Source organism: Heterodontus francisci, chromosome 5 (genome assembly GCF_036365525.1).
Source record: "Heterodontus francisci isolate sHetFra1 chromosome 5, sHetFra1.hap1, whole genome shotgun sequence".
In the NCBI taxonomy this organism is placed as follows: Eukaryota; Metazoa; Chordata; class Chondrichthyes; order Heterodontiformes; family Heterodontidae; genus Heterodontus; species Heterodontus francisci.
Window position 1 is genome coordinate 77,569,815 of NC_090375.1, and position 25,763 is coordinate 77,595,577.

A 25,763-nucleotide genomic window follows, 5' to 3' on the forward strand; every position below is an offset into this window, starting at 1 on the left:
GTGAGAAAGATGTCTAGGGGTCCCTCTCAGCTTTCACCTGGTCTTACCGTAACAGGGTTTAATTTTAAACACACCGTGTTTTTAGCTCCCCCTTGGTGAATCCTTTTTCACTGCTTTCTAATTATAAGGCAAAGAAACTAGCATGAATAGGTTTTATTAGGTTTAAAGAAGAAAAGTTGAAATTTATTCAACTTTGAACTTAAACTCTAATTCGGTTGATGCCTAAGGATATACGATGCTCGCATGCATACACGATACATACATGCAAATAGAGACAGAAAAGAGCAGAAGAAAAATAAAGTGGAAAAGTTTGAAGCAATATATGAAAAGTTTTTGTTACGGTTCTTTGAGCTCACTGTAGTGTCCTTGATTGTAGGTAGATCTTGCTTTTCGTTGGGGCCCAGTATTCTTCTTAGCCTTGTTCACTGTCGGAGACTTTTCTCTCTTGGGGTTCATGTGTCTTCAGTGGATTCAGAGTCTTGTGAGAAAGAGATGGGAGCTGACAGGAGAAATCTTTTCAGTCCAACAGCAAACAGTCTTTCTGAGTTCCATCTCTCTGGGGCTAGTTCAAAAGACCCTGGAACAGACAGTTAGTCATGTGAACAGCTGGTCTAACCAGTCCTGGATTGTATCACCTTAGCAGTCTCTGGAATGCTCCTCTTACACACAATACCAGGTGATCAAAGTCCATTGTGGTTTGAATGTTTTAGGGAATGGTCCTTTGTCCTTCTAAGCACGGTCTGTTAATATGCAAATGTCTTTTCCAGCCATGGCTGATCTGTTTAACAAGTAGCTTCCTCGCTCCAGCAACAATTAAAAATCAATGTTCATGACAAAATTAATGTGCCTCATTCTTGGCAGGTGGGGGCCTAGCATGTCACCTGTTAATTCACGAACATATTATTGAATATTGGATAACAGACATCTAGGATTGTATCAGATTGTGTAGGATGACATGTGAACCGAACCATGTGATGAGTCAAATGGGTATTTCTGAGATGGCATCAAAAACACAAAGTTAAAGCTCAATCTATATCAACACCACTTTCATCCTTGAAATATATTCCAGCCTTTATTATATTATATAAAGGTACAGTTCAAGGTCATTTTTATTCTCTTTTGTGCACACTATTTGTTGACTGGGAGCAGATGTCATGATCGACAGTGACTGATGACAGACTCCATCCACTGAATCATATGATTTGAACTGAAGCATTATTGTGATTTGAGCTAATGTAATGGCATGTTTTATTGCACTGCTGCTACAGAGGAAGAATGCAAATGCATGTCTTCTATGTATTATAAAGCAACAGTCATTCATATAATGCTAACTAAACTATGTAATTGCAGCATAAGTGGTCTTTCACCAACATCTGGCACTAATATGAGTTGCTACTGAAATATACCTCTTACATATTCTTAATAATGTATTCTATGTATTCTTAATAATATATACAATTATAAACAAAGTATTAAAAGCTTAGTGGAAGAAATAGGGACATAACAGAATGAACAATGCCAGCACTCTCAATTTGCTTAACAATTTAGTTATTTTGTGTTATTTTAATGCATGCATTTTGTCGGGATAGAGGCAATTTCGCTCTCTTTCTCTCCATCCCTTTCATCTCTTAATTGCAGATATTATAACATTAGTCTAAATCAATTGATAATGACATTTTGAGGGCCAGCAATGTTGAGTAATTGACAAAGCTAAAAAAGGAGCACATGAATAGTAATCACTAATATAGGGAAATATTCGAACCACAGCAAATACCAGACAGGAGGCAATTCCAGCCATTACACCTCTGAAGTGCTAGCTCTTCAATTGCATCTATGTACTACCAGACCCTGATGGCATCCATCCTAGAATAGTGAGGGAAGTTGAGGAGCTTCTCACCATATACTATACTTGGAAATAGAAGTTGTACCAAATGATTGTTAAATTGCTATTGTGGCACCTCTATTCAAAAAGGGAAAAAGGGATAAGCCAGGTAATTATGGACCAGTTAGTCTAACACTGGTAGTGGGTAAGCTACTAGAGGCCATAATATTAATAGTCACTTAAAAAACATGAGTATTTAAGGACATCCAGCATGGATTTGCAGACATTTGTATGACACATTTAAGAGTAACTAATGTAATGTGTTGATAAAAGAAATGTAGTACATGTTGTGCATATATCCTGTTTCTGTAACATGGATGAATACTTTGAGCAAGTTACAAAGTTAGTGGATGTTGAAAATCTGATCAACATTATGTCTCTGGATTTTCAAAAAGCCTTTGATAAAGTACTTTACAAAATAATCTTAGGCAAAAATAATGGTAGTCTTATGGGATTGCTGTAGAAGTTCTGCATTCTCCATTCACTAATGGAGTCCCACAGGGAGCAGTATTAAGGCTGTTGTTCTTACCCATCTTCATCAACAATCTGGATGAATAATTCAGGACAAATGATATAGGCAGTGTAAGGATCGCAGGTGAAGAAAATAGATTACAGGCAGATCTGGAGACAATGAGGGAACGGCCCTGTGTTTGGCAGATGTCTTTTAATGTATACAAATGTAGCATCTAGAGGCAATCCCAAGACACTGTGCAGGGTTGCATGCTCAAAGCTGCTGAGTGAAAGAAGGACCTTGAGGTTATAGTGCACGAGTCTATGACCAGTACTGCAAGGCTATTATGAAAATGAATAGGTGCTGGGATTGCCAGGATAATTAAACAGAAAATAAGAAACACTCTCCTTTCTTTCTTTTCTTCTTTGAAGAAAGCCTTGCTCAGGCTGCAGCTAGAGTGTTGTGTCCAGTTTTGTTTGTCTCACATGGTGGTTGCTATAGATGTCTTGGAAAAGGTTCAGGGGAGAGCCATGAGATTGATATGTTTTTAAGGGCCCTTAGTTACCGAGACAGACATAGAGAGGTGGCAATTTTTACTTCGAAAAAGTGTAGATTTCAAGGAGATAAGTTTGAGATCTTTAAAATAATGAAGCTTGGTTACAACTAAATAGGCTATTTGAGCTAGATAGATTAGGGGGGGACCAGTCAACATAATTATAAGTTACAAAACCATAGAACTAGGAGAGGTGTTCGGAGGCACTTCATTTTACAGAAAGTGATCAACCACTGGAATAAGCTACTGGCATGTATTGTGAGTGCTAATTTACTACAATCAAAAGTTTCTTAATGACTAACACATCTACATATAGAATATGAGTAGCTCACTGGGCTTCCGAGAGCTTGTCTGATTGGCTTCAGAATTCACAGAGAAATTTCCAGGAACTTTTCTTGCCATTTTTTGTATGCTCATGTAAAGTATTTCAAATGGCGGTATATGTCACATCGGAAGCTTGTTGAAAAACTCTTGAAAAGAGGGCAGCATACATGAGAAAGGATAATATGCACAGTAGGGTAGAAATTGGACCTTTATGGACATAGAATGGGTGCAATAAGGGTCACTTTTGGGCAGTAATGCCATGCGTCAGATCAGCACCTGTGATACAGGTGGCATTATATTGGCACAGGCAGTTACTCATACACCTATACCTATACCACAGCATTCCTGCTCCTTCTGATTCCACAGTCAAAGAAAGTACTTACTTCCTTTGTTGCAGGCAATTCCTAGGCTTTGTTTCCCTGACTGCAGCCAGTGATAGTGCTGGTGGCCTGAGGTGAAACTCAACGTTGGACAGGGGTCCTAAGACCTCTTATTTGCAGATGCAAAGTGCATAACACCTGCTTCAGGCATGGCTAAAGTATGCCTCTTATTTGTCCTTATCCAATATGGAGAACAGTGCACTTCCAGTTAGAAATGTGCGCATGTTTCCTGCCCACAATATTAGGGTGTTATAAATTCGAGTAGCACCTGAGTAAGATGGAAATGTCAAACTCACATTGGTATATTTCTTCTCTGAGTCTTAAAATTTAAGTTTCAACTCATAATTATTATTCATGCACATCAAGCGCAGAATTTTTAAGAACCTGCAATCAAGAAAAATTTTCCGTTTTTAATGTGACTTATTCTATAAAACTGCGTTAGAAGAAACAGAAATTCCAGAATAGGTCGCAGTGACAACAATTTTTTGTTAAAAAAACCTTCAAACTATTGCAATTAAAAGACCAGAAAAATGATTTGGTGTGCTGCTGAAAGAGCCTCTGAACAAGTGGATTTGGAGGATGGTCAAATTTGAGAGTCAGGGCGTGGCCAGTTTTGTGGGCAAAGATTCATTTGGACATAGGGTTTGATGAATGTAAAATGTCGGGGTTACTTGGACGTACTGTAGTTATACACAGAACTCATGTGCGCCCAAAACTCGACAATCTGTTAAACCATGTCATTTGTTTATGCCCAGAAACTCCACCTCAGAAAATTAAAGTTATTTAATTTTGATACCTTTCTCTGAGATATCACCTAAAATCAATTTAAATTTTGATGTCCTACATCTCTTAATATATTGGATAATATTAAATACCAATACAGCACTCAAAATTAGATTTGCTAAGTGTTCGATACAATACAAATTTGACAAAATATGTTACATTGCTTTTTTTGAAGTACATTACAGCACTTTTCACATAAATAATCCCTACTTCAGCTACATTCTCTTACACAAACACTTTTTTTTAACAATGCCGACAAACGATAAACCAACAGCCTAAGATCTGCCACCCAGTTTTAATCCAAACAGACAGTGCAATCCTCCATTTCTGCCATGAATTGCTGACTACCATTAAATAGACGGATATTTTGGCAGCAATGTTTATTGCTCCAGTGTTATTTTCCCAAGGATCAGGACTTTGTGTGTCATGAATTTTCAACTCTGCAGATCTTGGACCTGGTTGTCCTATTCAAGGGCAATTATTTCCATATGGTCACCACTTCTAAGGGTCAAGTCACCACAAATTATTTAGTCAATTGCTTTTTGTGTTCATTTTCCATTGGGAATTACTAAAACTTATATCTTTAAATAAATGGGGAGTTGATGTGTTCATAGCTGATCCTGTACCGGCCAGCTTAATAGTGTAGAAAAGAGAATGCTATTTGTGTAAATCAATTCATAGGTGATGAAACAGATGTTGACAGGACTGTGCTGTGAACTCCGGGTATCCAGAAAGAGAACCACTATCGTGGTAAAGCAGTCTCCGAAAGGCAAAATAATCAGAAAGCTAAAAATGACCATCAGTAATTGAGTACAGTCCAAAAAGTTTCTCTTAAAAAAAGCTGAATTAGTGCAATAATTGTCATTCATAAATGAAAATTATACTTCACATACCATAAGGCAAGATTCACAAGCTGGAGAAGAGAGAATAATGTATCCTTCAAGTATTCAGGTTCAATGTCACCTGCATGTATCAGATCTTTTAATCTCCAATGACTAATATTTGGTGCTTTTGATCCCAGAACCTCTTTGACTAAGGATGTGTGAAAAAGCCTGCATATCCAATTTCCTTGAAGCATTAACTTGCAATAGTATCATAATTACAATTTAATTGACAGTAAGCTCACACTTCTCTTTCGAACGTTAGAGAGCTTCTACCAGTTGAATGAGCTGAACTGATCTAGTTTTTTCAAGAAACATGACTGGACAATAATAGTAAAATTTGAAAACCTTGATTAGAGAGAATACTTTTTAACCACTCAACCCAACGCTACCAACAGTCATTTCTACCCCAAAAGTGATACCCCCCAAATTCCTTTATGCTTTGTGGCTTTTCTCATGTTCAACCTGCTGAGTCCTGAATGAGCTCATTACAATATATGTAAATGAGAGCCAGTGGCCCTGCAGCTCTGGATTTCCTGATTTTATGCTTGCAATTCACTATGGGGTAAGTGAAAATGAGAGAGACAAGGTGCAGCTGTTGCCAGGATCAGCTGAGACAGGCAAACATGAGGCGTCTTTGGCCCCAATAACAACTCAGAGGCATTTTTGATGCAGAGGAGATGACTAATATCAAGTGGAAAACCCAGAAGAACTTTCAGTGCGTTGGGCTGTGACATTTTAATGCAGCGACCTAACTATAAATATACTTCTGGGTTTGGCATCAAATGCACAATCGCAACTGGAATATTTAAAGGGACAATCCAAAAATGGAATATGGAGCAGAAGGGGCATTTTGCATGGAGACAGCAATTGCAGAAGATGGGACACAGGATGTGCGATTGTTCCATCTGGCTTTAACAACACCTCACTTGCTGTACTGTTGGGCCAGTGAGAAGTCCAAGAGACATCTTAGTGACGGAAGATCATAAGGTCAGAAGTGGGGATGTTCACTGATGATTGCACAATATTCAGCGGCATTTGCTACTCCTCAGATACTGAAGCAGTCCGTGTAGAAATGCAGCAAGACCTAGACGATATCCAAGCTTGGAAAGATAAGTAGGGGCAGGCGGTGGCGTAGTGGTAATGTCAACAGACTAGTAATCCAAAGCCCAGGCTAATGCTCTGGGGACATGGGTTCGAATCCCACTACAGCAGAAGTGAAATTTGAATTCAATTAATAAATCTGGAATTAAAAGCTAGTTTAATGGTGACCATGAAACCATTGTCGATTGTTGTAAAAACCCATCTGGTTCACTAATGTCCTTTAGGGAAGGAAATCTGCCATCCTTACTTGGTCTGGCCAATATGTGACTCCAGACCCACAGCAATGTGATTGACTCTTAACTGCCCTCTGAAATGGCCTCGCAAGCCACTCAGTTCAACTTCAGGGACAGGCAACAAATGCTGACCTTGCCAGCAATGCCCACATCCCACAAAACAAATGCAAAAAAGGCAAGTAACATTCGTGCCACACAAGTGCCAGGCAATGACTATCTCCAACAAGAGAGAATCCAACCATTTCCCCTTGACATTCAATGGCATTACAATTGCTGAATCCTCCACTATCAACATCCTGGGGGTTACCATTGACCAGAAACTGAACTGGAGTAGCCATATAAATACCACAGATACAACAGCTGGTCAGAGGCTAGGAATCCCATGGCGAGTAACTCACCTCCTGACTCCCCAAAGCCTGTCCACCATCTACAAGGCACAAGACAGGAGTGTGATGGAATACCCTCCACTTGCCTGGACGGGTGCAGCTCCAACAACACTCAAGAAGCTCGATGTTATCCAGGACAAAGCAACCGGCTTGATTGGCACCCCATACACAAACATTCACTCCCTCCACCACCGACACACAGCGGCAGCAGTGTGTACCATCTACAAGTGGCACCAAGGCTCCTTAGACGGCACCTTCCAAACCCACGACCTTTACCACCTAAACGGACAAGGGCAGCAGTTGCTTGGGAACACCACCACCTGCACGTTCCCCTCCAAATCACACACCATCCTGACTTGGAACTATGTCACCGTTCCTTCACTGTCGCTGGGTCACTGGAACTCCCTTCCTAACAGCACTGTGGGTGTACCTACTCCACATGGACATGCAGTGGTTCAAGAAGGTGACTCACCACCACCTTCTCAAGGGCAATTAGGGATGGGCAATAAATGCTGTCCTAGCCAGCAATGCCCACATCCCATGAATGACTAAAAAAAGTAAGAAACCTGCTGCTACAAAAAAGATGTGGCTGAGGAGGTTAGCAGCAGGAGCATTGTGCCACACTATGAGCTTTAGTACAGGAAGTGCTTTAATGGACTGATCAAGTCAGGAAAGGTGAGTATAGTTGCAATTTCATCTATATCACAACACAAGAAACACAAGAAATAGGAGCAGGAGTAGACCATCGAGCCTGATCTGCCATTCAATATGATCATGGCTGATCTTCGGCTTCGACTCCACTTTCTCACCCACTCACCATATCCCTTGATTCCCTGACAGACCAAAGATCTTTCTATCACAGCCTTAAATGTAGTCAATGCCGGAGCATCCACAAACCTCTGATGTAGAGAATTCCAAAGATTCACCACTCTTTCAGTGAAGTAATTTCTCCTCGTCTCAGTCCTAAATGATTGGCCCCTTTTCCTGAGACTGTGCCCCTGTGTTTTAGATTCCTCAACCAGCAGATACAATCTCTCAGTATCTACCCTATCCAGCCCCTTCAGAATCTTGTTTGTTTCAATGAAATCGTCTCTCATTCTTCTCAACTCCAGAGAGTATAGGCCGAATTTACTTAGCCTCTATATCCTTTGGTGCGCCCACCCACCCTGTTCCCCAATTCTTTTTTCTCAAGCCTACTCCATCACATCATTCCTCACACTCCCTTACCTAGCACCTGCACCCATTGTTCTCTTTCTATGCACTTTCTCATGTCTCCATCTATCCATCCACCCCAGGCACTCACCCTAATCCTTTATGCAATTTGATGCCACTCCAGTCATTCATAGCTCTGTTCTTTCCCCTTCTTTGCAGAAGAGAGTGCAAAACACAAGGGAGCGAGAGAGAGAACCGGAGGTGGTCCTCCACAGATTCTACAGTTAACAATGGCAGTGGAGAAGGCACTAGAAATCAGTGACATTACAGCATCCCTGGCCATCAGAGATGGGGAGATTGAGATCTCCCAGCTACCTGGACATAATTAAATATCAACAACCCAGAGCTCATTTTCACCATGCACCATCACAGATGCTCACATTTTGGTGGGACCAGTTAGATAGACTGTCAGATTTTCACCCGCTGATTCAGAGTTCCCAAGTGAGCAAGAACGGGTACTGGTGGCAGGGACAGCTCTGGAAAGTCTGCAGCAGAGGGCACAGTACTCTTCAAGTTCTGTTCAGCTGGAATCAGATGTGGTACCCTGGGGGCTTTTGATGAAAAAGATAATCACTGAAGGGCAGCAACCTACTGGCAGGCCTTTCACACACACTGTCCATCACAGCAGAGAGAATAGAGGAATCCAGCTTAAACATGAGTGGATTGATGTGGCAGGGCATTGCGAAGATGCCTACTTGCATGGATAGAGTGGAACATCAATCACAACAATCCCTTGCAGGCCTTGACCATGGAGTCTGGAAGCCAAACTGTCTGGCGCTTTAAGTCAGATGTCAGACACCTTAACTTTGGCCTTATAGTGCATCAGTGAGCTGCGCCAAGCTGCTCTCCAGCATAGTGGTGGGAGTGAAGTGCAACTGGCCCATGAGTGACCAGATGGTGAAAGGGGATGTGCAAGTAGTAACTCAATTTAAAGTATTTCACTTCTCACCTGTTGACCGCACACCCCCCGATCCCTCAGTGAGCTGCCTGGGAACGTGCAGCAGGCACCTTAATTAAATAGTTGAACTTAAATGGTCTGATTTAAATGAGGCCTGAGACCCAATATGGAGCAAGCCCACAATCAATGGACATATCTAAGCTCTGCAGTCCTACCACATCCAGTCGTGAATGGTGGTGAATACTTAAATAACGAACGGGTGGAGGAGGCTCCACAAATATCCCCATCATCAGTGATGGGGGAGCCCAACACATCAGTGCAAAAGACAAGGCTGAAGCATTTGCATCTATCTTCAGCCAGAAATGCCAAGTGGGATGATCCATCTTGGCCTCCTCCTGAGGTCCCCAGCATCACAAATACCAGTCTTCAGGCAACTCAATTTACTCCACGTGATATCAAGAAACAGCTGAAGGCACTGGATACTGCAAAGGCTATGGGCCCTGACAACATTCCGGCAACAGTACTGAAGACTTATGCTCCAGAACTAGCCGCGCCCCTAGCCAAGCTATTCCAGTAGAGCTACAACACTGGCGGCAGCAATGTGGAAAATTGCCCAGGTATGTCCTGCAGGTATGGCCAATTTGTCAATCATCTCAATCATCAGCAGAGTGATGGGAGGGGTTGTTGACAGTGCTATTAAGCGGCACTTACTCAGCAATAACCAGCTCACTGATGCTCAGTTTGGGTTCTGCCAGGGCCACTCAGCTCCTAACCTCATTATAGCTTTGGTCCAAACATGGACAAAAGAGCTGAACTCAAGAGGTGAGCTGAGAGTGACTGCTCTTGATATCAAAGCAGTACGTGACTGAGTGTGACACCAAGGAGCCCGAGCAAAACTGGAGTCAATCGGAATCAGGGGGTTGGAGCCATACCCAGCACAAAGGAAGATAGTTGTGGTTGTTGGAGATCAATCATCTCTGTCCCAGGCCATCACTTCAAGATTTCCTCAGGGTAGTGCCCTAGGCTCAACCATCTTCTGCCCATGCAGGCCTTGACCATGGACTCTGGATGCCAACATGTCTGGCACCTTAAGTAGGATGTCAGACACTTTAACATTTTCCTTACAGTGCGTCAGTGATCCTTACCAAGCTGCACTTCAACATAGCGGTGGAAGTGAAGTGCAACAATACTTCAACAATGACCTTCCCACAAACATAAGGTCAGAAGTGGGGATGTTCAATGATGACTGCACAATGTTCAGCACCATTCGCGACTCCTCATATACTGAAGCAGCCTGTGCCCTGATGCAGTAAGACCTGGACAACATTCAGGCTTGGGCTGATAAGTGGCAAGTAACATGCATGCCACACAAGTGCAAGCAATGACCATCTCCAACAGGAGAGAGTCCAACCACTGCCCCTGACATTCAATGGCATTACCATTGTTGAATCCCCCACTATCAACATCCTGGGGGTTACCATTGACCAGAAACTGAACAGGACCAGCCATATAAGTACTGTGGCTACAAGGTCAGGTCAGAGGGTGGTAATTCTTCAGCGAGTAACTCAACCCCTGACTCCCCAAAGCCTGTCCACCATCTACAAGGCACAGGTCAGGAGTGTGATGGAATACTCTCCACTTGCCTGGATGGGTGCAGCTCCAACAACACTCAAGAGGCTCAACACCATCCAGGACAAAGCGACCCGCTTGATTTTCACCCCATCCACCATCTTCAACATTCACATCACCTGCAAGTTCCCCTCCAAGCCACACATCATCCTGACTTGGAACTATATTGCCATTTCTTCATTGTCGCTGGGACAAAATCATGCAACTCCCTTCCTAACAGCACTGTGGTTGTACCTACACCACATGGACTGCAGCGGTTCAAGAAAGCGGCTCATCACCACCATCTCAAGGGCAATTAGGGATGGGCAATAAATGCTGGCCTATCCAGCGACGCTCACATGCTGTGAAAGAATGAAGAAAAACCCAACGGCCTACACATTCTGGTGAAGGGATCATTCCATACACCCAGTTCATGCTATACAATTTCACTCCCTGTTTCTCACTTGTATTATGACAACAAATGCTGTTGGTAACATTGGATCACACAATGCAGAAATGACACAACTATTATAAAGACATTTTATAAAAGATACAATTATAACTGACAGAGACCTGTTTTAGTGAATGTGGAATACTCCTCTTCCAAACTGGAGATAACACTTTGTTCCTTACTTTTTTATTGTTTCAGAGCACAACGTGTGACAGATCTGCACTATTCAGAATGATATTCGCAATCAGAGAGAAGGCAGTTAGTTAGAGTGACTTATTTCCTCAGAGAAATCAATTAACATATTATGCTGTGACCTCACAGCAGCTCTGCTTCCTTTATGTGCAGAAAGCTTATTAATGTTCAGTTACTGTCTGAAAAGCTCAATACATGATTTATTCTTTTTTTTAAAATCAACTTTAACAGGTACTCTAGAGGGGGGCTAAACTTAAAAGTTGCCAATTTCTAAAATAGCACATAAATTTCAATAACGGCTATGGTCTGCAAGACCCGCAGTTAGGAAGAATGTGATTGAACAGAAATAATCTATTTTGTCTTTCTGACAGCTCGTTAAGGCAGGTACAAGAACACGCCATCTTTTCAGAGTGAAATAATTGCCTTCATGTTGCACCACTAATGTAATTTCTGGCCATATCTGTGCAATGTTTTGAACCCAGTGCTTGAGTAGCCTGAAGATTTGGTTAATTGCAGAAGCAATGGAGGAGAGGAGCTAGAGGTGATCAGATTTACAGCCGCACTATGAAAAGTCAGATGTGGTTGGTGGGGGTGGGGGTTGGAGCAGTGGTTGAATCTTCACACTACATTTCCCAATTTTTTGTTTTCTAGCATAATAACATTACTTCAAAAAACTGTTTAGTTATATTCCCATAGTAAGAAATGTTTCTAACACTAAATCACAACATTACAAACTCAAATCTGACTAGCTAATTTTTATTTATAATGGGTAGCATTTCTTTAAGATTTTGTATACTTTTTCATGACCTTTCCTTCATGATAGAACGTTAGTGTCACAGCAACTTTCACAACTTCATGAAAAGAGCAATTTACAGCACTGAACAAATTGAAATTCTATTCAGTTTATTGCTTCATTTTACCTTACAATCAGCCTCCTTTATTTCTCTACATTGGTTATTGTAATAGGTTTAGGTTTCACTCATTGAACCTAGATGCAAATAAAGCCGTCTTTCATTGTTCCAGTCATTCATAATACACATTTTAGGTAAGAGAACCTCCAACTGTCTGAAAAATTTGCTCAACTGTAAAGACAAGAATGAGATTCCCTGTGACAAGATCCAATTTTCTTTCATTGTGCCTGCCATCAGTGTTTTGGATTAATCTCTCCGCTAAAATGAGTCTCCAGCTACCTTTGTTGGTCTGCATATTATATAGCCTTTTAAAGCTCCTGGATCTGAACAAATGTGCTGGACATGAAACATGCATTGCTTGTTAACTTCTGTACTGCCAAAACTTGCTGAAAAATGTTCAATGTCAGTCAATCAATTGGATTTTGATTCAGACACGTTCCTTCCCACTTGGGTAACAGATTCTAAGAATGTTCAGTTAGTCTTATGGACCTCATTAAAACATGATGGAATAAACTATGTACTGGTATCCAGCTGTGCTACAATATTTTTGAGTTCGCCTGAACTCAGCCCTCTAGGTCTGATGAAATTGAAGGCAACTTACCTCTATCTCTTCTGAACTGGAGGCGTTCTGCCAATGCTTTCGGGTGTAAGTATGCCTTACATCCATTGAGTAAATATATGTTTTTCTGTGTCTATTATTAGCAGTGAGATAACTATTATAGTTTCATTGTTATCTGTTTTCTAATTATTACTAATGATTTGTCATATTTAACATTAAGTGGTGTTTTTAATTTTATTTTTGTTTTAATTTTAATCAAGAGCACATTGTAAGCCTCCATTGGATACAGAAAAATAGACTACACAATTTCCAGTCTTAGTGGATGAATGTTTAGCACACCAATATGACATTTTTGCTTGCACAGCTTTGTACGGTGGAACAGTCCATGCTCAGGCACAGCGATGGTGGAGTCTGGAACATTTGCTGATAGAAAAACTTGCATTTATATAGCACATTTCATGGCTTCAGGATGTCCCAAATCACCTTATAGCCAATGAAGTACTTGTGAAGTGTAGTCACGGTTGTAATGTAAAAAACATGGAAACCAAGTTGTGAACAGCAAGGTCCGAAAAACAGCAATATGCTGATGACCAGATCATCTGTTTTAGCGATGTTGGTTGAGGGATAAATATTGACCAGGACACTGGGAATAACTCCCTTGCTCTTCTTCAAAATAATGTCATGGAATCACTTGTGTCTACTTGAGAGGGTAGATGGGGCCATGGTTTACTATATCAGCCAGAAGACATTAACTCTACAGTGCAGCACCCCCTCAAAACTGAACTGGGATGTCAGCCTAGAGTTTGGGCTCAAGTCTCTGGAGTGGAACGCATTCCCACAACATTCTGACTCAGAGAACAGATTGCTTTTTTTAATTCATTCATGGGATGTGGGCGTCACTGGCTAGGCCAGCATTTATTGCCTATCCCTAATTGCCCTTGAGTAGGTGGTGGTGAGATGCCTTCTTGAACTGCTGAAATCCACTTGGGGTAGGTACACCCACAGTGTTGTTAGGAAGGGAGTTGCAGGATTTTGACCAGCAACAGTGAAGGAACGCCAATATAGTTCCAAGTCAGGATGGTGTGTGCTTTGGAGGGGAGCTTGCAGGTGGCAGTGTTCCCATGGATTTGCTGCTCTTGTCCTTCTAGGTGATAGAGGTCGTGGGTTTGGAAGGTGCTGTCTGAGGAATCTTGGTGCGTTGCTGCAGTGCATTTTGTAGATGGTACACACTGCTGCCACTTTGCATTGGCGGTGGAGGGAGTGAATGTTTGTGGATGGGGTGCCAATCAAGTGGGCTGCTTTGTCCTGGATGTTGTTGAGCTTCTTGAGTGCTGTTGGAGCTGCACCCGTCCAGGCAAATGGAGAGTATTCCATCACACTCCTGACTAGTGTCTTGTAGATGGTGGACAGGCTTTGGGGAGTCACGAGGTGAGTTACTCGCCGCAGGATTCCTAGCCTCTGACCTGCTCCTGTATCCATGGTATTTATATGGCTACTCCACTTCAGTTTCTGGTCAATGGTAACCCCCAGGTTGTTGGTAGTGGGGGATTCAGTGATGGTAATGCCATTGAATGTCAAGGGGAGATGGTTAGATTCTCTCTTGTTGGAGATGGTCATTGCCGAGCACTTGTGTGGTGTGAATGTTACTTGCCACTTATCACCTCACCTCTTGAGTTGATAGTGGGGAATTGTGTTAAAAGGAGCAGAAATTCGGGTAAAAGCAATAATGGCTATTTCTGCTTCTATTCTTGCTCTTCAGAATGTTCTACCTGTTCTAAGAAATATGTGCTACCATGAATTGAAAAGAAAAAAACATTAGCTCATTACTGCCTTTCCAAAGAAAAGTAATGCAGTCTCCTCTGAAGAGAAATTAAAGTCAATAGAGTTTTGGATTACACACTGAGCTGAAGTTACTACAATAGCAGAATGAATAGATTTGGAAACACCAGCACAGTACAGAGAGGATTTTTTGAATCTCACAGAATCAGTACAGTGCCCTTATTACTGTTTAATAATGTGGAGATGGTGGCAGCAAAGAGTAAACCAAAAGCACAAAGTACCTCGAGACTCATCACTCACAGAACAAACTACCCCAGGGAATGGATGAATTGAAAAAGAATCAGTTAGAAAACTGCGAAGAAGGTGCACCATCTGGTGCACAAGGATCTCCAGAGACATCCAGCTGCCCAGAGTGGAGCACCAGTGATACTGAAGCTTACCAATGTACTCCATTTTTCTGCCACAGTGTCCTTCTGTTCACTCCCCCAAGGTAGAGGGTATTATTGACCAAAACTCTGTGGTTTTTTCTATCCACTATAAAATCAAATTTATTTCAATGGTCAGGCATTGCAAATTTATTCATGAGTGAGAATTGGTGCTGCCCTGCACATAAATAGTTTAATGATCTTGCTGTTATTTATACTAGATAGAAAGCAGACACACAATGGACACAACAAGACCAGCTATCTCGTATACAATATATAATATATAATATAAAATATAATATAATATATAATGAAAACAAGAAGTGCTGGAACCACTCAGCAGGTCAGGCAGCATCTGTGGAAAGAGAAGCAGAGTTAACGTTTCAGGTCAGTGACCCTTCTTCTCTTTCCACAGATGCTGCCAGACCTGCTGAGTGGTTCCAGCATTTCTTGTTTTTATTTCAGATTTCCAGCATCCGCAGTATTTTGCTTTTATACCAGCTATCTCTTTTGGCTTTGTCCCATTTGTAACTAGGCATCATGGCCCCCAAAACTCTCCATCCACAAGCAGCCATGTAATCCTGGAGAGAAGCAAAAATCAGATTTTAAAAAACCTGGGGCAATTCAGGGGAAAATAAAAGCTGCAAAATTCATCTCTGACCCTTGAAAACAACTGAAAATGAGTTCCAGAGTTGATACATTGGGGATGGGAGAGTTGGTACTGGTGAAGCGCTCATGGATCTAGCAGCTCAGAGCAATGGTGATTGATGCTGCTCTGCTCTTCCTCCTCTTCATACTGTTCTTCCTCCTCCTACTCCACTACTTCCTGCTGCCTAGTTGCTGGCAACAGCTGATCCCTCTGAATCGCAGACTGCGGCGCCCTTTGAACTCAGCACGGTGCCCGCATTTTGCGGCCGCCCCAGAGCCCCCACGATATTACGCACGGGGACTCATTAGCATCACTGCGCTGAGCCTCCCCCCGCATGTTACGTGGGGAGAGGGGGGACATTCGACACAGTGCGGAACCCTTTGAAAGCTGTGCAGCTGGTGCTGGGGCCCTATTTTAAGCGCCCCACCACCTGCTTCCTGACAGCTGTCAAAGAATACTTATCTGACTACTGAAGAGTAGGGTTACTGTCAGTCTGGCAGCAAAGCTGAAAGCGCTGCAGAAACCCAGCAGGTCAGGCAGTATCTGTGGAGAGAGAAGCAGAGTTAACTTGTCCAAGTTCACAGACCTGGAAATTAACTCCGCTTCTCTCTCCACAGATGCTGCCTGACCTCCCGAGTTACCCCACCACTTTCTGCTTTGCTGCCACATACCTACCCTGCTGTGTCCCAGTGTCCTGTGAAGTTGTGATCCTCTTCTTCCATTCAAGTGTAACATTCCTTCTTGTAGGCGTGCCGCACCTGGGTGAACAATCTTAATTTTGCACATTCCAGGACGTGAGACTTAAATACACCATAAAAGGTATTGCAGAGGTTTACAGAGAACACACTGACACAAATGGGAATGCACAGGTGTCACAGCAATGTAAATACATCTTTCACTAAATGTTCCTCACCAACATGTGTATCCTTTTCTCTGTGTGAATGATGTGTGCCAGCATGTAGCACCAATGTCACATCCCTTTGCACCGTTAGCCCTTCAGAAGAGCCAACGTATGCAATAACATCATTGCCATGCCACCATTACTAATGAGCGTCTCCATGGATACAGTGACACAGACATTGGCTCAGTCAGCTGCTGCCTCTAATGATTTACACAGGGATGCTGCAGATGTGGACTGGTGCACAGTAGGTGAGCGAGGGTGATGTGTGGCTTGCAGAGCTCATGTCGGTTCCTATGGAGCACACAGCCTTTGTCTGATAAGCCACTTCCGTACATCCCTAGCTCACTGCTAGCCCTGGAGAGGATAGTAGCAGTGATTGTGATGTGGCTGTGGATGTGGAGACAGTGGTTCCGACGCCAACCCCCCTGTATGATATGCATGCAGAGCCTGGGTGCCATCTGCCCTCCCATGAGTCTTTCATGTTGTAGGTCCTCAGCGTCCTCATAGTCCGAGGAGAAATCCTGTTGACGCCTCTGCTCATCATGCCAGGCCTGGCACCTATTGGATGCGTAGTTGTGCAGAGCAGCAAAGAAAGGAGCTGGCCTTTTTGCCCCGTAGTACAGGGCATCACCCTCTCCATACAAGCATTGGAGGCGCTCTTTCAGCATGTCGATCTACTACTCAATGGTGGCTCATGTAGCTCAGTGGCTGGCATTGTATCTCTCCTCTGCAGCAGTGGTGGAGTCTCTCACTGGTGTCAGCAGCCATGTCTGCAAAGGATAGCCCTTATCTCGAAGAAGCCACCCCTCCATCTGAGCCAGTTCAGTGAACAGCAGTGGCAGCCAGGACTGACGCAAGACCCAGGTGTCATGGCAGCTGCCTGAGAAGCAGTCACACATTCGCAGCAAGCATCTGCAGTGTTCGCATACCAGCTTCACCTAGATTGAGAGGGCTCCTTTAATGGTGATGTCTGCAGGTGGTAGCCTGGCAGGAGGCCTGATGGCCACATGAGTTCAGTCTATCAACAAGACAACCTATGGTTCGCCGGCGATCGTGCCAGAACCAATGGCCCTCTGGGCCTGGCTGTGAGAGTCCGTCCTGAAGCAGACATACTCACAGGCCCTCTGGTGCGGGGCATCGGTGACCTCCCTGATACAGCGGTGCACTGCTGACGGTGTGACCCCACAAAGATCTCTGGTGGGCCCCTAAAAGGCTTTAGAGGCATCAGGCTTGAGAACCACTGCCACTATGAGGAATAAAGGCATAGGATGTCCACAGGAGCCCTTGGGCTGCAGGTCATCCATGAGCAGGGCACAGAGACCTGTCACCACCCTCTCTATATGCACAATCGCCTCTGACACTGTTGCTCTGATATCTGATGGCATGACATGTGGGGCCTGTAGATGCACAGCAAATGTAATGGCGGGCTCCCCGGGGGCCTCTACATTGGATTGCACCTGCCTGTTGGTATTGCCTCTGTTGCAGAGAATCACACAATGTAGGATGAGCCATACCTATTTCCATGTGATAAATAAAGTTGAACCCTGCATGTATTTAAAGGTTCCAGCAGGGCAGGGATTGGTGTTGACGGGTACATCAGCTGCTTTCCTGGATCAACTATGTGGCGTGCCATGGCATTGCCCATCTTGGCCAACACTCAGAGTGGCACAACATGAACACATCACGATCCTACCAGCTGAATCAATTGCCCCCACCATCCATAAAACCTAAATGCTCCTGCTCTTTCTGACACCCTTCCCACACACAAGGTGATGAGTGTGCCACTGCCCACTCACAAACACAGAGCGTACACTGTTAACGGAGGGTTGGTACACAGTACCTCTCTTCATGCCAGTACAGCTTTTCCTTCAGTAATCCCAGACCCTCTCCCTTTCAGAATGCAGAGTGCGACCCCTGTGTATCCCCATCCCTTACGTAATGCAAAGTGAGGAAGTGCCAGCTTTTCAGATCGTGAACAGGATGGCACGCGACGGCTGCCCGTTTAACGAAAAATCCGGCAGTGTCAGTGGAGAGGTGGCGGGCTGCATAATCAGCATAGGTTAGTAATCATTACCATATGTTGATTGTGGTGCTGCCGCTGTGCGGCGGAGACGGGGGTGGGGGGAGGGGGCGGGGGGCCGCACCGAGGTCCTACCGCCACCAGTAAAATGCAGCGGGCACATCTCAAGGATGTGGGTCGAGGAGGGCCTCTCCCCGCAGCATTTTATCGGCCCCAGCGCCGCGGCATTGAGGGCCGGTAAAATTCAGCCCAGAGTCAAGCCTGCACCGCTTCCTCCCAACGTCACAGGCAGTCGAAGTGTTGCTTGAGCACACCAATAGTTTGCTCAATTATCTTTCAGGTGGTGGTATGACTCTCATGATCTAAGTTTTTGCCCGGGTTCCTGACAAGAATATTAAGTCATGTCAGGAAGGGATTTTCCTTGTCAGCCGGTAGCCAGTTTCTGACTTGATGGCCTGATGGAATAAAGGTGACACAGAGGACTGGTACAGATGAATTCATCATTTCTGCTACCAGGAAACCAGGCAAAACCCTGCAAAAATACAGCCTATGGTCACAAACAAATGCATTCAGGGAGTGGTATCCATTTCTATTGCCAAGCTGGCGATGGGGAGCATGCAAGACAATGTGGACTGTGGTAATGGGAAAGCCTGGATTGTGAGTGAAGCCAAATGCTCTCCTTTCATGGGAATTTACTGTATATGTTCTTCCTGGTGTAGAGAATCTCCATTCTTCTTTGGCCTCCTTATCTCGAGAGACAATGGGTAAGCGCCTGGAGGTGGTCAGTGGTATGTGCAGCAGCGCCTGGAGTGGCGATAAAGGCCAATTCTAGAGTGACAGGCTCTTCCACAGGTGTTGCAGAACAATTTGTTTGTCGGGGCTGTTACACAGTTGGCTCTCTCCTTGCGCCTCTGTCTTTTTTCCTGTCAACTGCTAAGTCTCTTCGACTTGCCACACTTTAGCCCCGCCTTTATGGCTGCCCGCCAGCTCTGGCGAATGCTGGCAACTGACTCCCACGACTTGTGATCAATGTCACAGGACTTCATGTCGCGTTTGCAGACGTCTTTAAAGCGGAGACATGGATGGCCGGTGGGTCTGATACCAGTGGCGAGCTCGCTGTACAATGTGTCTTTGGCGATCCTGCCATCTTCCATGCGGCTCACATGGCCAAGCCATCTCAAGCGCCGCTGACACAGTAGTGTGTATAAGCTGGGGATGTTGGCCGCCTCGAGGACTTCTGTGTTGGAGATACGGTCCTGCCACCTGATGCCAAGTATTCTCCGGAGGCAGTGAAGATGGAATGAATTGAGACGTCGCTCTTGGCTGACATACGTTGTCCAGGCCTCGCTGCCATAGAGCAAGGTACTGAGGACACAGGCTTGATACACTCGGACTTTGTGTTCCGTGTCAGTGCGCCATTTTCCCACACTCTCTTGGCCAGTCTGGACATAGCAGTGGAAGCCTTTCCCATGCGCTTGTTGATTTCTGCATCTAGAGACAGGTTACTGGTGATAGTTGAGCCTAAGTAGGTGAACTCTTGAACCACTTCCAGAGCGTGGTCGCCAATATTGATGGATGGAGCATTTCTGACGTCCTGCCCTATGATGTTCGTTTTCTTGAGGCTGATGGTTAGGCCAAATCCATTGCAGGCAGCCGCAAAACTGTCGATGAGACTCTGTAGGCACTCTTCAGTGTGAGATGTTAAAGCAGCATCATCAGCAAAGAGGAGTTCCCTGATGAGGACTTTCCGTACTTTGGACTTCGCTCTTAGACGGGCAAGGTTGAACAACCTGCCCCCTGATCTTGTGTGGAGGAAAATTCCTTCTTCAGAAGACTTGAACGCATGTGAAAGCAGCAGGGAGAAGAAAATCCCAAAAAGTGTGGGTGCGAGAACACAGCCCTGTTTCACGCCACTCAGGATAGGAAAGGGGTCTGATGAGGAGCCACCATGTTGAATTGTGCCTTTCATATTGTCATGGAATGAAGTGATGATACTTAGTAGCTTTGGTGGACATCCAATCTTTTCTAGTAGTCTGAAGAGACCACGTCTGCTGACGAGGTCAAAGGCTTTGGTGAGATCAATGAAAGCAATGTAGAGGGGCATCTGTTGTTCGCGGCATTTCTCCTGTATCTGACGAAGGGAGAACAGCATGTCAACGGTCGATCTCTCTGCACGAAAGCCACACTGTGCCTCAGGGTAGACGCGCTCGGCCAGCTTCTGGAGCCTGTTTAGAGCGACTCGAGCAAAGACTTTCCCCACTATGCTGAGCAGGGAGATTCCACGGTAGTTGTTGCAGTCACCGCGGTCACCTTTGTTTTTATAGAGGGTGATGATATTGGCATCGCGCATGTCCTGGGGTACTGCTCCCTCGTCCCAGCACAGGCATAGCAGTTCATGTAGTGCTGAGAGCATAGCAGGCTTGGCACTCTTGATTATTTCAGGGGTAATTCTGTCCTTCCCAGGGGCTTTTCCGCTGGCTAGAGAATCAATGGCATCACTGAGTTCCGATTTTGTTGGCTGTATGTCCAGCTCATCAATGACTGGTAGAGGCTGGGCTGCATTGAGGGCAGTCTCAGTGACAACATTCTCCCTGGAGTACAATTATCGGTAGTGCTCAACCCAGTGGTCCATTTGTTTGCGTTGGTCAGTGATTATGTCCCCTGATTTAAATATGAGGGGGGTGATCTTCTTGATGGTTGGCCCAAGAGCTCTCTTAATGCCATCATACATTCCTCTGATGTTTCCGGTGTCGGAGGCCAGCTGAATATGACTGCATAGGTGTTGCCAGTAGTCGTTTGCGCAGCGCCTGGCTGTTCTTTGTGCAGTGCTTCTGGCTGCTTTAAGTGCTACGGATGTTAACTCACTGGGGCTTTCTTGTAGTTCAACAGTGCAATGCGCTTAGCGGCTATGACAGGTTCCAACTCTTCATTATGATATTGAAACCAGTCTGCATTTCTCTTCGCACTTTTGCCGTAGGTGGCCAAAGCTGACTCATAGATGGCGTCTCTGATGTGGGCCCACTTGGTCTCAGCATCCCCTGTGGGAGTGTTTTGAAGGGCTGTTACAAGTGAATTTAGAAATTTTTGTAACAGCTGTGGATGAGAAATTCTGCTCGTGTTGATGCGTGGGTGGCCCTTCTGCTTGGAATGATGCAACTTCTTTGGTCTGAGTCTAACCTTGCTGCACACCAGGGAGTGGTCGGTGTCGCAGTCCGCACTGTGGAAGCTGCGTGTGATTTGAACACTGTTTAAGGCGGCTCGCCTTGTGACAATGAGGTCTAGCTGGTGCCAACGCCGCGATCTTGGGTGCCTCCATGAAACCTGGTGACAGGGTTTAGTGTGAAAGAACGAGTTGGTGATGCAGAGGTTATGATAGGTACACAACTCAAGCAGTCTCTGCCCGTTCTCATTCATCCTTCCAACGCCATAGCGCCCAAGGCAGGAGGGCCATGAGTCATGGTCGGCCCCAACCCTGGCATTGAAGTCCCCCAGCAGGAATAGGTGTTGGGTGTTGGGGATGCTGCTAATGATGTTATGGAGTTCCTCGTAGAACTGATCTTTAGCTTCAGGTGGGGAGCAGAGTGTTAGCGCATAGATGCTGAGTAGGTGTACTGGACCAGAGGTGGTGAGCAGTCGGATGGACAGTATGCGTTCCGAGCCATTTAAGGGAGGCTCTATCATGCTGAGCAAGGAGTTTCTGATGGCGAAGCCCACTCCATGCTGTCTTGGTTCTTCAGGATCCCTGCCCTGCCAGAAGAAGGTGTAGTCTTGCTTTGCTAGAGATCCACTCGCGGGGAGGCGTGTCTCCTGAAGTGCTGCAATGTCTACATTGAGTCTACTGAGCTCGTTGTTAATGATGGCGGTCTTCTGAGAATCGGAGATTTGTGTAAGGTCTTCCGACAGGCCAGGACACATAGATCTGACGTTCCAGCTTGCAAAGCGAAGGGCTGGTACCTTCTTTCCTTTTTTCGTGTTGTTTGGTGCGGTGTTGCAGTCCACCTTTCGGGCAATGACCCTGAGCTCCAAGCACCCATTGAAGCAGGTAGACTGTGGCGGGACAGAACCATATTGACCGGGGGCTGCCCGGTTTGAGGCGGGTGGTAGCTGTCCAATGAGGTGCGATGACCTCTCCCACCGACAAAGGCAACCCGTGGCACCCAGTTTCTATGCCAATTTAGCTGGACTTATAACCAGTAACTGCTGCCTTCCGTGTTGGTTCAGTCGCTGTGAGGCAACTATGGAGTGACCTCTCCATGGCGCATGCCTGGGGGAATTTATGGAGGTTTAGACTTGCCCAATCGTCAAAACCCCCCTCTCGGCCTTTCTGGTGGGGTCCAAAGGAATGCAGAGCACGACGTTTGGCACCGGTATGGCTGCAGGAACTACCGGAAACATGCCAAAGGTGACACATGACCGCCTACGGGGTTCCGCTCCAGATTTTCTGTTGGGGTTTACTCCCTTAGCCTTGGTCTCTCCCGAGACGCCCACAAGAGAACCTCCATTACCTCCCGGATATAGTTGTGCACAGCAACCATGAGATGTCGCTGATGTCCCTGCTGCAGCCTGGAACGACTGCATTGTGATCATAACAGCTACAAGCAGAGTTGTCCATGCTCAGACCTGGGGGTCCTGTTGTGGCTGCAGCAGTTGTCATAGCTCAGTGACAGCCTTCTTGGTGAAGCACAGGCTCCTCATACATTTCTCATTGGTTAAATTGAGGTATGAGCAGTGCTCCCTGAAGACACACTGTTAGTATGGCCTCCTGTGAAGTGTCTTCCTTCTCTCTTGTCCCAGCTTCTCCTGTTCTCCCGTACCTTCATTGTTGCTCCCCCTCCTCGTCCAGACCTCAAGGCAGAACGACCAGCCCACATATGACTGGATTAAACTCTTTCCAAAGCAATCAAAAGCACTGCAGTACCAGCACAAGGTTATTACCAGAACTCAGAATTCACTTGTGGAACACAAAAATTAGTCAAATAAATGATTCCAAAGTGAACTAACAGCCTAAGAGGCTAAGACATGATTGAACTTATATAAAAGGCATGTGCCTTTTAATAGTGCTCCTACAGGGTCCTTGCTGACTGTCAGAGCCTTGATTTGCTCACCGAGTTTATCGTGTGGTGGCTGGAATTTTGCTGAGGTGGTAGAAGTCCCACTGCCAGGGCAGAAAGCAGGAGGCGACCCCACAGCAGGACCAGGGAACGCATTTTGCCAGCGGCAACCGATTAAGTGCTGCAGGGGTTGCCATCTTATTAAGGATGGTGGCCCGCCTCCAAGAGCTGCTGTCCCAATCAGAATGGCAGGCCACGGAGGCAGCGATTACTGCCTGGAGTGCCCCTATAGGAGGAATCCCCACGCACCCCCCTTGGAGTCTGCTGGGAGGCCAGCAGGTTTCACTGGGCTGTGTTCCCACGTGACAACAGGCCTTTCCAACATGGGCAAAATTCCCATGGAAGTGGTAATGGGACCTTAATTGGCCATTTAAGTGGCTCAATTGGCCTCCTGGCTGGTGGCCAATTTGCCAGCTTTCCAGGTGCTGGCAAATTGGCATCACGGCAGGAAGGGGTTGGGCACTACACCTCCACACGCCTTCCCATGCCATTTTGCCAGCCTTCCCACCTCCCGGCCCATCCCCAAAGTCATGCACTGAGGCAGACTAATTTAACAAAAGGGTCCTAATACAATCTTATTTAAATATCTTAGTGATAGTTTGTGTGTGCTTTCAGCATCCTTCCTGGATGCCGGCAGGGTGCTCAATCCAATTTAGCAGGTAACCACTTCCAGTGTTGAAGGGGTGCGTCACCCACCATATTGGATCTTTAGGCACAAGTTTTTTGCCTGAAATGGGTATAGCACAATCCAACTGCTATGCTACGAGGGAAGTAGGTGGTGGTTGTGGAGGAAAGTCGGGGAGATGCAGTATTGCAGGGCCATCTCTGGCTTCCCCAAGGTTTGAAGTGATGGATGCTGTTGGGGCTTAGCAGGGACATGTTAGATAATAACATATTCCTTGAATCTCTGAGCAATACTACAGGATATCTACAAGAAATATATTTGAACATATATTTTTGAAACAAACTTAGGCTTTTATAGCATCCCAAATTTGGAGATAGTCTCTCTGTGCCTCTTATCTCTCGTTCCCTGATGTAGCTAAGATTTTTAGATGTTCAGACATTTTTGTCGCACACTATAACCTCTGTTATCTCTTTCAACCAGTCACAAACCATAATGTTAATGTTCTCTAAAATACTGTATTCAGATAATGGAGTTAAAATTCCAGATTTTGAACAAATAAAATTTGAATCTGCTCCAAGATGTATGATAAATGTACTTATTTTACCTTAGCATCAGTTATACTATCCTATTGGACAGCTGTGTATTATGGTCTGAAGTACATAATATATTGAGCCAGTCCCATTCATTCTCTGCTTGACATGGTGCTCCCTCTGTCCTTGAGAGTTTACGTCAGCAAACCATTGCATTCCTAATAAGGACAATGAGCTCTTCATTCAACTACAGTATGGGGCTAATGCCTACCATAATCAGATTGTGAGCTCACTGTATAAGGTTAGAATGCAATGCTTTTTCCACCAATCAGTTTTTAATGCTGTACTTTATCCTTGAATCTTGAATGTGCAACATGCTTGCTGATGTGTGGAAGGCATTTCTGTGCTCTGAACATGGAGTATTGTTTTAGTGTGGCTTTCAGGATGAACAATAATTTTAATTCCAATTGTTGACCCATCTCCAAGCATAGCATTAATGACTGAGAGACATGATCCAAGCTCCACATGACTCTTTCTGGACAGTATTCACTCAATCCTGACTTTTTCTCTGCCTTCATATCTATGACATAGGAAGTTTTATGTAGAATTTTATGACATTACAGATATTTTTGATGCAAAAGTATGACCAATTTTCATAGAATAAATAAGGAGAAACTGGCAGGAGGGTTGGTAACTATTGTAGAATGTCATTAAGTGGGTATGTCCATAATCTGTATACATCATCAAACAGGATTTGATGTTGTCTGTCACGGGACACAGTAGTCAGAATGTTTTAGTTGAGCAAGCAAGATGTACTGGTAAGAGCCCTCCAACAATGTGCATACACTATAATCTTCAAATAAAGAACACACAGTATAGTTTACCAGTACTATTTGAATGATTGGTGAGTTTATT